General features: G+C 41.5%; 1 protein-coding gene across 7 annotated transcripts in view; it reads right to left on the reverse strand.

Moving 5' to 3' along the window:
- Nucleotides 1–13,138, reverse strand: part of lrrn2 (leucine rich repeat neuronal 2) — a 316,469-nt gene that overhangs the window by 193,213 nt on the left and 110,118 nt on the right. For 4 of the 7 annotated variants that reach the window (XM_059950218.1, XM_059950215.1, XM_059950211.1 and 1 more), the window contains exon 2: nt 11,379–11,413. The exons of the other annotated variants lie outside the window; for them this stretch is intronic. The gene's annotated coding sequence lies outside the window, so the exon portion shown is untranslated. The remainder of the gene's footprint in view (nt 1–11,378; nt 11,414–13,138) is intronic. 7 annotated transcript variants of the gene reach the window in all.

Genomic DNA, 13,138 nt, shown 5'->3' on the forward strand with positions numbered 1-13,138 from the left:
CTCTGGGTTTTCCTGTTTCTTCCCACGTTCCAAAGACACATGGGATGTGGGCTGGCTATGTTGATGCTGGAAGTGACACTTGTGGGCTGCCCCTGCATGCCCTTGGACTGTGCTGGTCACTGATGCAAGCTACACATTTCATTATATGTTTTGATGTGCATGTGGGGAAGTTGTTTCAGATTAAGGAACATCATCAGAAGTGGGCAAGTGAGAATACTGGCCTGTTTTAAGTTATAAAGAGGGAAGTGGATGAAAGATCAGAAAGGATATCTGTGACAGGGTGCAGACCAAAGTTGTCAAGGTATCAATTACTTGAACAACTGGCATTTAGAAAGAGAATAGCAAAATAAGGTGAATTAAAAGGGAAGGATACAGCCACATCTCTGGAGTGAACACAAGAGAGAAAAATGAGTGGGAGCCTACCTGAAATTGGTCCTAAGACTCACTTCAACTCTGAACTGATTGTTCAAGCTATGGACTCACTTTCAAGATCTCTACAAGTCATATTCTCAGTATTATTTATTTATTATTGCAAAGTTTGTCTTCATTTGCATCTTGGTTGTTTAACAGCCTTAGTTTGTGTGTAGTTTTTCATTGATTCTATTCTTTGCTCTACTGTAAGTGCCTGCAAGAAAATAAATCTCAGGGTAGTATATGATTACAAATATGTATTTTGATAATAAATCTTTGATCTTTGAAACTAGTGAGGTCCAAGTGGGGGGGGGGGGGGATTAATATGTCACAAGATTGGAAGCTTAGAATCACCCTAAAGTACATAAAGATTCTGAAAAGTGTTCACCCTATCCACATTTCGTTCCTCCAATGTGGAGTTTAAAATCACGCAGAAACTCCCATGGAAACACAGGAGATTCAACTCCTGCAACTTTACCTCTTCCCTTCCTGCCATCTAAGGGCCAAAACATTTATTTCCGGTAACGCATCAACACAACTTTACTTCTTCCAATCAAGTGACTTGGTCCTCACGACATGGTCTCCTCTACAATTGAGAAACTAAATGCAGATTAGTTACCTGTCATGCATGATTCCTTTTTGTGGTCTGCAAGGGTGACTGCGGAGTTCCAATCTCCCATCACTTCTATTCTCTCTCCTAGTCCCACTCTCTATCTTCCACTCCATTCATTGCTTCAGCCACAACCCAGAGTGAACTCAAGCAACAATATCTGCTTTTATCGGGATATCTTACTGTCATCAGAATTTAATAATATCATGTAACCCCACACCCTTTTTCCCATTCTTGCCTATTGACTTGGTTGTACCTTCCCACTTCAGTTTTTATTTTCTGATACTAACTTCTGCTTTTCCAACTATTTTCTCCACTCTTTACCCTCTCTGCAACTTAACACAGAACATCAAACACAAAAAAATTCAAGCTAAATACACAGAATGCTGGGGGAACTCAGCAGGCCAGGCAGCATCTAAGGAAAAGAGTGAACAGTCAATATTTCAGACCAAGACCCTCCAGCAGGTCCAGCTATTTTTGTGTGTTAATACAGAACATGTTTGTCTTCTTACATTTCCAGTTCTGATAAAGAGTCCTTGACCAGAAATAACTACTCTGTTTCTCTTCCCATTGATACTATCTAGCCAGCTGAGCACTTCAAGCATTCTCTGTGCTTGCCTTGGAACAAGTTTAGTTGCTTTTTAGCTTTCAAAAGAAATATGACATAGAACATAGAACATTACAGCACAATACAGGCCTTGTCGTTCTGACCTTTAAGCCTACTCTACGATCAATCTTAACTCTTCCCTCCTACATAACATTCCATTTTTCCATCAACGCAGCGGATTGCTTGGGGCTAGCCATGCACAATAACGGTAAGCATTTCCCCCCCCACACCTTCATGATTGTCTTTTATGTAGCTTGTCTCTGCTGGATGGATCCTTTAAGGTCTACTGACCTTGGAGATAAAGCCGACGATTAGCTTTACTTGTCACGTGAACACTGAAGCAGTGAAATGCATCATTTGTGCAAAATCAAATCAGCGAGGATTGAGCTGGGCAGCCCATGAGCTTTGCCATGCTTTAATGAATATGATATAGTTGGGATCACAGAGACATGGCTCCAGGGTGACCAAGGATGGGAGCTCAACATCTAGGGATATTCAATATTCAGGAGGGATAGACAGGAAAGAAAAGGAGGTGGGGTAGCATTGCTGGTTAGAGAGGAGATTAACGCAATAGAAAGGAAGGACATTAGCCTGGAGGATGTGGCATCGATATGGGTAGAGCTGCATAACACTAAGGGGCAGAAAACGCTGGTGAGAGTTGTGTACAGGCCACCTAACAGTAGTAGTGAGGTTGGGGATGGCATTAAACAGGAAATTAGAAATGTGTGCAATAAAGGAACAGTAGTTATAATGGGTGACTTCAATCTACATATAGATTGGGTGAACCAAATTGGTAAGGGTGCTGAGGAAGAGGATTTCTTGGAATGTATGCGGGATGGTTTTCTGAACCAACATGTTGAGGAACCAACTAGAGAGCAGGCCATTCTAGATTGGGTATTGAGCAATGAGGAAGGGTTAGTTAGCAATCTTGTCGTGCGAGGCCCCTTGGATGAGAGTGACCATAATATGGTGGAATTCTTCATTAAGATGGAGAGTGACATAGTTAATTCAGAAACAAAGGTTCTGAACTTAAAGAAGGGTAACTTTGAAGGTATGAGATGTGAATTAGCTAAGATAGACTGGCAAATGATACCTAAAGGGTTGACGGTGGATATGCAATGGCAAGCATTTAAAGATCGCATGGATGAACTACAACAATTGTTCATCCCAGTTTGGCAAAAGAATTAACCAGGGAAGGTAGTGCACCTGTGGCTGACAAGGGAAATTAGGGATAGTATCAAGTCCAAAGAAGAAGCATATAAATTAGCAAAAAAAAAAGCGGCACACCTGAGGACTGGGAGAAATTCAGAGACCAGCAGAGGAGGACAAAGGGCTTAATTAGGAAAGGGAAAAAAGATTGAGAAAAAGCTGGCAGGGAACATAAAAACTGACTATAAAAGCTTTTATAGATATGTGAAAAGAAAAAGATTGGTCAAGACAAATGTAGGTCCCTTACAGTCAGAAACAGGTGAATTGATCATAGGGAACAAGGACATGGCAGACCAATTGAATAATTACTTTCGTTCTGTCTTCACTAAGGAGGACATAAATAATCTTCCGGAAATATTAGGGGACCGAGGGTCTAGTGAGATGGAGGCACTGAGGGAAATACATGTTATTAGGGAAGTGCTGTTAGGTAAATTGAAGGGATTAAAGGCAGATAAATCCCCAGGGCCGGATGGTCTGCATCCCAGAGTGCTTAAGGAAGTAGCCCAAGAAATAATGGATGCATTAATGATAATTTTTCAAAACTCCTTAGATTCTGGATTAGGTCCTGAGGATTGGAGGGTGGCTAATTTAACCCCAATTTTTAAAAAAGGAGAGAGAGAAAAACTGGGGAATTATAGACCGGTTAGTCTGATATCGGTGGTGTGGAAAATGCTAGAGTCGGTTATCAAAGATGTGATAACAGCACATTTGGAAAGAGGCGAAATCATCGGACAATGTCAGCATGGATTTGTGAAAGGAAAATCATGTCTGACGAATCTTACAGAATTTTTTGAAGATGTAACTAGTAGAGTGGATAGGGGAGAGCCAGAGGATGTGGTATATTTAGATTTTCAAAAGGCTTTTGACAAGGTCCCACACAGGAGATTAGTGTGCAAACTTAAAGCTGGGGGTAGGTATGGTATTGATGTGGATAGAGAATTGGTTGGCAGACAGGAAGCAAAGAGTAGGAGTAAATGGGACCTTTTCAGAATGGCAGGCAGTGACTAGTGGGGTACCGCAAGGCTCAGTGCTGGGACCCCAGTTGTTTGCAATATATATCATAATGATTTAGATGAGGGAATTAAATGCAGCATCTCCAAGTTTGCGGATGACACGAAGCTGGGCGGCGGTGGTAGCTGTGAGGAGGATGCTAAGAGGATGCAGGGTGACTTGGATAGGTTAGGTGAGTGGGCAAATTCATGGCAGATGCAATTTAATGTGGATAAATGTGAGGTTATCCACTTTGGTTGCAAGAACAGGAAAACAGATTATTGTCTGAATGGTGGCCGATTAGGAAAAGGGGAGGTGCAACGAGACCTGGGTGTCATTGTACACCAGTCATTGAAGGTGGGCTTCAAGCAAGCGGTGAAAAAGGCAAATGGTATGTTGGCATTCATAGCAAAAGGATTTGAGTACAGGAGCAGAGAGGTTCTACTGCAGTTGTACAACGCCTTGATGAGACTGTACCTAGAGTATTGTGTGCAGTTTTGGTCCCCTAATCTGAGGAAAGACATTCTTGCCATGGAGGGAGTACAGAGAAGGTTCACCAGATTGATTCCTGGGATGGCAGGACTTTCATATGAAGAAAGACTGGATCGACTAGGCTTATACTCACAGGAATTTAGAAGACTGAGAGGGGATCTTATTGAAATGTATAAAATTCTAAAGGGATTGGACAGGCTAGATGCAGGATGATTGTTTCCGATGTTGGGGAAGTCCAGAACGAGAGGTCACAGTTTAAAGATAAAGGGGAAGCCTTTTATGACCGAGATGAGGAAAAACTTCTTCACACAAAGAGTGGTGAATCTGTGGAATTCTCTGCCACAGGAAACAGTTGAGGCCAGTTCATTGGCTATATTTAAGAGGAAGTGAGATATGGCCCTTGTGGCTAAAGGGATCAGGGGGTATGGAGAGAAAGCAGGTACAGGGTTCTGAGTTGGATGATCAGCCACGATCATACTGAATGGCAGTGCAGGCTCGAAGGGCCAAATGGCATACTCCTGCACTTATTTTCTATGTTTCAGTACCAACATGGCATGCCCACAACTCACCAACCCTAGCCGATCATCTTTGGAATGTGGGAGGAAACTGGAGCAGCTGAAGGAATCCCATGCTGTCACGAAGAGAACGTACAAACTCCATACAGATAAAAGCGGAAAATGGTACAGGTCACTGGCACTGTAAAGTATTAGGCTAACTGCTATGCTACAGAACCACCCATGAGGCATCAGAAAGCCACTAATCTGTAGCTAATGTATGCTGCAATTAGATCTCTGCAGCAACCATTTGGAAATATGTGTCCCATTTCAGTACAACTTTCTGGGTGAAAACCATCCCACTGCTGCTTCAAGCTTTTATTTGGCCAATTTATCGCTTCGTCCAATTCTGTCATAATATAATAGAATTTGCCCTGCAGTTTAAGAAGGAGAAGCTAAAATCTGAAGTATTAGTATTACAGTGGAGTAAAGGGAATTACAGAGGCACGTGAGAGAAGCTGGACAAAATTGATTGAACGGGAACACTAGCAGGGTTGATGGTAGAACAGCAATGGCTGAAGTTTCTGTAAACAATTTGAAGGACACAGGAAAGATATATCCCAAAGTAAAGAAGTAGTCTGAAGGGAGGATGAGGCAAATGTGACTGACAAGGGAAGTCAAAGAGCATAAGAGCAAAAGTGATGGCATATAATACAGCAGCAATTAGTGGGAAGGTAGAGGATTGGGAAGCTTTTTAAAACCAACAGAGAACAACTAAAAAGCCATAAAAAGAGAAAAATGAAGGTAGCCAATAATATAAAAGTGGATACAAAACATTTTTAAGATACATAAAGAGTAAAAGAGAGAAGAGAGCAGATGCTGGACCACTGGAAAATGACACTGGAGAGGTACTGGATGGAAGAACAAAGAAATGGTTGACAAACTTAATAAATATTTTGTGTCATTCTTTGTGGAAGGTACTAGCACAATGCCAGAAATACAAGCGTGCCAGAGGCACTGTTCCCTCTAGGGTGCATGGCCCCGTGGTAACTGAAATGATCCCGCACACAAAGCCTTTGCTGCCATGCAGCTGGAATTTCTTTTATATAATGTAAATATAACTTAAAATTATATTAATATAATTCTGAAATTATGCTAATATAATTTTGAAATCTGTTAAAATAATTGTGAAATACCTTGTAATTGATTATATGTTAATGAATATAATTCATAAATTTTCTAAATAATAAATGTACCACCATCTTTACTTTGAAACATTATCGAGCTTCAAAATATTTACGTTGTCAGTGTTTCAAGTTACAACTGCTACAAATTGTAACAATAAACACAGAATGGAAATCAGTTGCTCATGGTTAATAAACCGCCCATGCCATCTAATTTTAAAAGTTTATAAACATGAAAGGCTTTCTTTGATATACTGTATTTCATTATACCCTTTAATTAATAAATAAAATCAAAAGTATGTGTAATTCAATTTTCATTTTAAATATTCATATTATGCTCATTACAAAAAACAATTAAGTGCCACATGGTTTCCACACCATATAAAACATTTCCTTTATTTATGATGGTCAGGAATACATTGTTCTGCTTGTGTGTTTTTAAAATTCTAAATGTATCACTACAACCTCTCTATATTAGAGTTCATCTGTCACTTCTTTGCCCATTCTGTCAGCATATCTGTCCTCCTGCAGTTTAATACTTCCCTCCTACTGCTTACTACCATAAGTTGTAACATACTATCATCGTTGTAACATAAAAGACTATTGGTCCTTGTACTGACTCTTGAAGGTCCACCAAGTCTACTAACCTCCATTCTGACAAAAAGCTGTCATTGCTGTAGCTGTTATGGTTTCTGGTAATATCTCAGGGTTGAGTCAGAGCCTAAGGACAGACAGAAACATAGAAAACCTACAACACAATACAGGCCCTCCGGCCCACTAAGTTGTGCCGAACATGTCCCTACCTTAGAAATTACTAGGCTTACCTGTCGCCCTCTATTTTACTAAGCTCCATGTACCTATCTAAAAAACTCTATCATATCCACCTCCACCATCGTTGCTGGCAGCCCATTCCACGCACTCACCATTCTTTGAATAAAAAACTTGCCCTTGGCATCTCCTCTGTACCTTCTCCCCAGCACCTTAAACCTGTGTCCTCTTGTGGCAACCATTTCAAACCTGGGAAAAAGCCTCTGACTATCCACATGATCAATGCCTCTCATAATCTTATACACCTCTATCAGGTCACCTCGCATCCTCCGTTGCTCCAAGGAGAAAAGGCTGAGTTTACTCAACCTGTTCTCATAAGACATGCTCCCCAATCCAGGCAACATCCTTGTAAATCTCCTCTGCACCCTTTCTATGGCTTCTTGATCCTTCCTGTAGTGAGGCGACCAGATCTGAGCACAGTATTCCAAGTGGGGTTTGACCAGGGTCCTATTCAATTCCACGATTGATGAAGGTCAATACACCGTATGCCTTCTTAACCACTGGGTCAACCTGCACAGCTGCTTTGAGTGTCCTATGGACTCGGACCCCTAGATCCCTCTGATTCTCCACATTGCCAAGAGTCTTACCATTAATAGTATATTCTGCCATCATATTTGACCTACCAAAATGAACCATTTCACACTTATCTGGATTGAACTGCATTTGTCGCTTCTCAGCCCAGTTTTGCATCCTATTAATGTCCTGCTGTAACCTCTGACAGCCCTCCACACTATCCATAACACCTCCAACCTTTGTGTCATCAGCAGACTTACTAACCCATCCCTCCACTTCCTCATCTAGGTCATTTATAAAAATCATGAAGAGTAAGGGTCCCAGAACAGATCCCTGAGGCACTCCACTGGTGATCAACCTCCATGCAGAATATGACCCATCTACTACCACTCTTTGCCTTCTGTGGGCAAGCTAGTTCTGGATCCACAAAGCAATGTCCCCTTGGATCCCATGCCTCCTTACTTTCTCAATAATCCTAGCATGGGGTACATTATCAAATGCCTTGCTGAAATCCATATACACTACATCTACTGCCCTTCCTGCATCAATGTGTTTAGTCACATCCTCAAAAAATAGTTACAATCCTTTTCCTAGGGTGGAAATCTCTAATACCAGCAGGCATAACTTTAAGGTTTGAAAACCAGAATCACCTATATTATCACTAACCTATGTCATGAAATTTGTTGTTTTGCAGCATCAGTACAGTGCAATACATAAAATATATTGTAAGTTACAATAACAAATATATCAATAGTACAAGGTAGTGTTGAGTTCATAGACATTTCACAAATCTGATGGCAGAGAGGGAAAAGCTTATCCTCAATTGTTGAGTGTGTGTCTTAAGACTCCTGTACTTCCCCCTTACGGTAGTAATGAGAAAAGGGCATATCCGGGATGGGGGGTATCCTCAATAATGGATGCCACCTTTTGAAGATGTCCTCAGTGGTGGGGTAAGTTGTGCTTATGATGCAGCTGACTGAGTTTACAATCCCCTGAAGCCCCTTACAATCTTGCACGTTGGTGCCTCCATATCAGACCATGATACAACCAGTCAGAACTGTCTCCATGATACATCTGTAGAAAGTTTGGTCTTTAAGTTTCTGGTAATATACCAAATCACCTCATATTCTTAATGAAGTATAGCTGCTGCCTTCATGAGGCCCTGCCATTTAAAAATATGAGGGGAATGTCTAAAGGTGATGTGTGATGCTAATTTTAACTTTACACAGAAAATGGTAGATGATCCAGAGGAGTTTCACAATTATGATCCCAGGAATGAAAGGGGTGAGGAGCATTTGACAGCTCTGGGCCCATTCTCACTGGAGTTTAGAAGAATGAGTGGAAGGAGGAGTATCTCATTGAAAGCTATTGAATATTGAAAGACCTAGATAGGATTGTCATGGAGAGGACATTTCCTATAGAGGAGATTCTAGGACCAGAGAGCACAGTCTTGGAATACAAGGAAATGAGGAGGAATTTCTTTAGCCAGATGGTGATGAATCTGTAGAATTCTTTGCCACAGATGGCTATAGAGGCCAAATCAATGGGTATATTATAAGTGGAGGTCGATAAGTTCTTGTTTAGTAAATCGTCAAAAGTTACAAGGAGAAGGTACAGGAGTGGTATTGAGAGTGATGATAAATCAGTCCTGATGGAATGGTGTAGCAGGTTTGATTAGCCGAATAGTCTAATTTTCCTCCTATGTCTTATGGTCTTAAGGAACACACTGCCCAGGAGTGTTGGAAGAAGATATAATAGCAATGTTTCAGAGGTCTGTAGGCAGGCACATGAAGAGCCAGAGGATGGAGAGTTATGGTTCAGATGCAGGCAGATGGGAACATCTTCATTTGGTATCAATGCTGGCTGAAGAGCTTGTTCTTGTGCTGTACTGTTCTATGATCTTGGATTTCCAGTGAATTTACAGAGAATAACACAATCAACCAGAATGAGTAGGGAAAGAATTCTCCTGGACCTGAAACACATCCCACATGTTCTGGGCTTAAGGAAAGCACTCACTGCAAAACTTAAAATACGTTTTTGCACGCAGCAGCTACTTACAGATTATCAAAGGTTATGAACTAAAATTCCTTAATCTTAGCAATAGTTACAAAACTTTAAAAGGGAGTGCAGGAGAATGAGATGGGGGTAAATATTTTGCAAAGAAATACTTCCCTTTCCTGTAAATAGTTAAAACCTATCAGACTGCTATCTGCTTCATGCCAAGATTGGCTCCCTTCCATTCATGCAATTTATTTCTCTGAACAGTTCCAATAAAAGGTAATTAATAAATATAGGCATAACTTTTGTTAAACTTTCTCAGATCTTCCTGAATTTAAATGCTGTGCACTGGTATACAGTTTATATTCTTCTTTTCATTGCAAAGGTAATTGATCATTGAGCTACAGTGAGTTCATTATACATTTTGAAGATAAATGATTAAACCATCAACCTTATTCAAGTTTGTTGGGTATACCAGAATCTGATTTTATCTTTACTATACTGTCCTCTACTAATATAATAAAGTTAACAATTCTGAGTTTTATTAATGTGAATTATTTTTAGTTTTGAACCATGTTTAATCTAACTTGATATTTCACAGGCTTGATAGATTGCCTTCATAAAATCTTTGCAAGCCATTTACTTGTGGGCAGCTCCCCAGGGGTTGCTGCTTTGCTCATTGCAGAAGATAATAGAACTCTGTCATGGACGATCCCAAGCCTGGTGCAAAAGGAGGAAGGTTGGGCATGGGGCTAGCAACCCCAGAGCTACTGAAATGCTAACAGAAGCTCCAAAGACCTTATCCCTGGAAAAGGAAGGACACTAAGAACATAGGCTACATGTGGGGACAAGTTTAAAGACTGGCCCAGGATAGCATTGCTGCTGGTGGCAGCCTATGCCTCAGTAGGGGTGATGGACAGAAGAAGAAAAGATAGTGGGCTAACGGTAGTGTGGTGGTTAGCACAACACTTTATAGTACAGGTGATCTGGGTTCAATTCCCACCACTGCTTGTAAGGAGTTTGTATGTTCTCCCAGTGACCCCGTGGTTTTCTGTGGGTGCTCTGGTTTCCTCCCACGGTCGGTTGGTAGGTTAATTGGTCATTGTAAGTTGTCCCATGACTAGGCTAGGGTTAAATCGAGGGTTGCTGCAGGTGCAGCCTGAAGGGCTGGTAGGGCCTATTCCATACTGTATCTCAATAAATAAATGACTTTTAGGGAGAAATTGGTTGCTTTTGAGATCATCTCTTTAAGATTCAACTATGCTGTGTGGACTAAGATCGTAAAGAGACTCTTCTCTCTGAGGGATATTTATGATCTAGCTGGATCTTAGGACACTCCAAAAGCCTTCATGGTTATTTTATTCCTGGAACTAGCTTACAACTTAACCCCCTCCCTAATTCCTGTTCACATCTTTGAATAGTGAGTTTGCAAACCGATGACCATTTGTCATTACCCTACGGTAAACACTACTACAGAAAGTCTTTGCACACTGGCTTAACTCCAGACAATTTGTGCTGATCTTCAAGTCAGAGTCTTTCAATTAATGAGAAGAACTGATTGTTCCAGTGTCTTTGTAAGTCTTGCAAAGGTCTCTGACTTTTGGGTGTTTGTTAAATGGGATTCTGAGCACATCAGTAAGCGCTGCTTTACGTGGCTGAAGTGTAATGCAAGGTGACACTTCCACATTTCTTCAGCAACTGCCAGCAGAACAATAGCATTCAGATTTGGATTGAATGGGATGGATCTGAAACCTTTCTCTGTTGCAAGGTTACCCTGCAACCAATGACACACTCAGACTTTGGAACTTTCAGAAATATTGAGACACACTTGAGATAAACCTACAAATATGGACACACTTCTGGAGTATTCTGGTGCATTGTAGAATCATAGAGTTATAAAGTATGGAAATAGGTCCTTGCTGACTACGATTCCCATCTAACAAATACCATTTACCTACATGTGGTCAATATCCTTCAAAACATTTCTTATCCATGTACCTGTCCAAGTGTCTTTTAAATGTTGTTCTAAACGGTATACTCACCACTTCCTCTGGCAGCTTATTCCATATACAGAACACTGTCGGGGTGAAAAAGTGGGAAAAAAGCATGATTAAATCTCTCTCCAGTAACTTAAAATTATGCCCTCCAGTTCTGATTCCCCAACCTTAGGAGAAAGACTTGTGTGCATTGACCCTATCTATGCCCCTCAAGATTTTGTACATTCTCCAATGCAAACAGTCCCTATATGCTCAATCTTACTCTATAACTCAGTACCCTGAGTCCAGCAACATCCTTGAAAACCATCTGTGCTCCTTCCAATTTAATGGCATCTTTCCTACAGCGAGGTGATGAATACTGAACAGAATATTCCAAGTACAGCTTCACCAACATCTTGTACACCAGCAACATAGACTATCACCATCATGTGCCATGCTGTATGACACGGATGATCATGTTTTATGACCATGATTGTTCTTGGCAAATTATTCTACAGAAAGTGGTTTGCCATTGTCAGCTTCTGGGCAGTGTCTTTACAGGACGGGTGAGCCCAGCCATCATTAATACTCCTCAGAGATTGTCTGCCTGGTATCAGTGGTGGCATAACCAGGAGCTGTGATATGCACCATCTACTCATATGACCATTCACCGCCTGCTCCCATGGCTTCACGTGACCCTGATTGGGGTGGAGGGGGGCTAGGTAGGTGCTACACCTTGCCCAAGGGTGACCTGTAGGCTAACATAGGTAAGGAGCGTCTTATATCTCTTTTGGTAGAGACGTATCTCCACCCTGCCAACCTGACCTAGCAACCCAGTCAAAAGCCTTCTTCAGCATTCAGTCTACCTATGAACCAAGGAACCAAGTATATTCCCACCCTGGGAGAAACTAAGTGCATTAGCGCAAGTTTATTACAGTGCTAGCAACCTGGGTTCAAGTTCACCAACCTGAAAGAAGCTTGTATACTCTTCCCGTGATCAAGTGGGTTTCAGGTTAATAGGTCAATGGGTCACCTGAGTTCAACTAGGCAGGTCAGGCTCAATGGGCCAAGGGCCAGCACCAGCTGCATCTCTAAATACGTACAAAAATCACACAGCAAGCTTTCCCATTCAGAGAAATGACAATGATTTTTATTGATAAATTGCACCACATCGCAATTTAGGTTTCTCTAACAGGCAGAAGCCTAGCTTCTAAGGCAACACACACAAAGCACAGGAGGAACTTGGCAGGCCAGGCAGCATTGATGAAATGAATAAGCGGTTTTGGGCCGACATCCTACTGCAGGACTGAGAAGGAAGGGGGAAGATGCCAGAATAAAAAGGTGGGGGGGGGCAGTAGGAGAAGGAGGGTAGCTGTAAGGTGATAGATGAAGACAGGTGGGTGGGAAAGGTCAAGGGCTGGAGAAGAAAGAATCTGATAGGAGAGGAGAGTGGACCATAGAAGAGAGGGAAGGAGGAGGGGACCCAGGGAGAAGTAATAGGCAGGAGAGAAGTAAAAGGTCAGAGTGGGGGGGTCAAAGGAAGGGGCGGGGAATTTGTTTATTGGATGGAGAAATTGATATTCATCAGGTTGGAGGGTACCCAGACGAAATGTAAGGTGTTGCTCCTCCACCCTGAGGGTGGCTTCATCTAGGCACAAGAGTAGGCCATGAACCTAGCTTCTAATGCCAAAATGATAACACATTTTAACTCCTGTTTGCATAGCCTCAAGTGTTGGGTCTAATTTCTACTACTACTAAGATCACATGGAGTTTTACTGGCATGTTCTTACTCTGGTATTTACTGAAATTCTTGTTCTTTGAAGCTG

Source organism: Hypanus sabinus, chromosome 25 (genome assembly GCF_030144855.1).
Source record: "Hypanus sabinus isolate sHypSab1 chromosome 25, sHypSab1.hap1, whole genome shotgun sequence".
Classification (NCBI taxonomy): domain Eukaryota; kingdom Metazoa; phylum Chordata; class Chondrichthyes; order Myliobatiformes; family Dasyatidae; genus Hypanus; species Hypanus sabinus.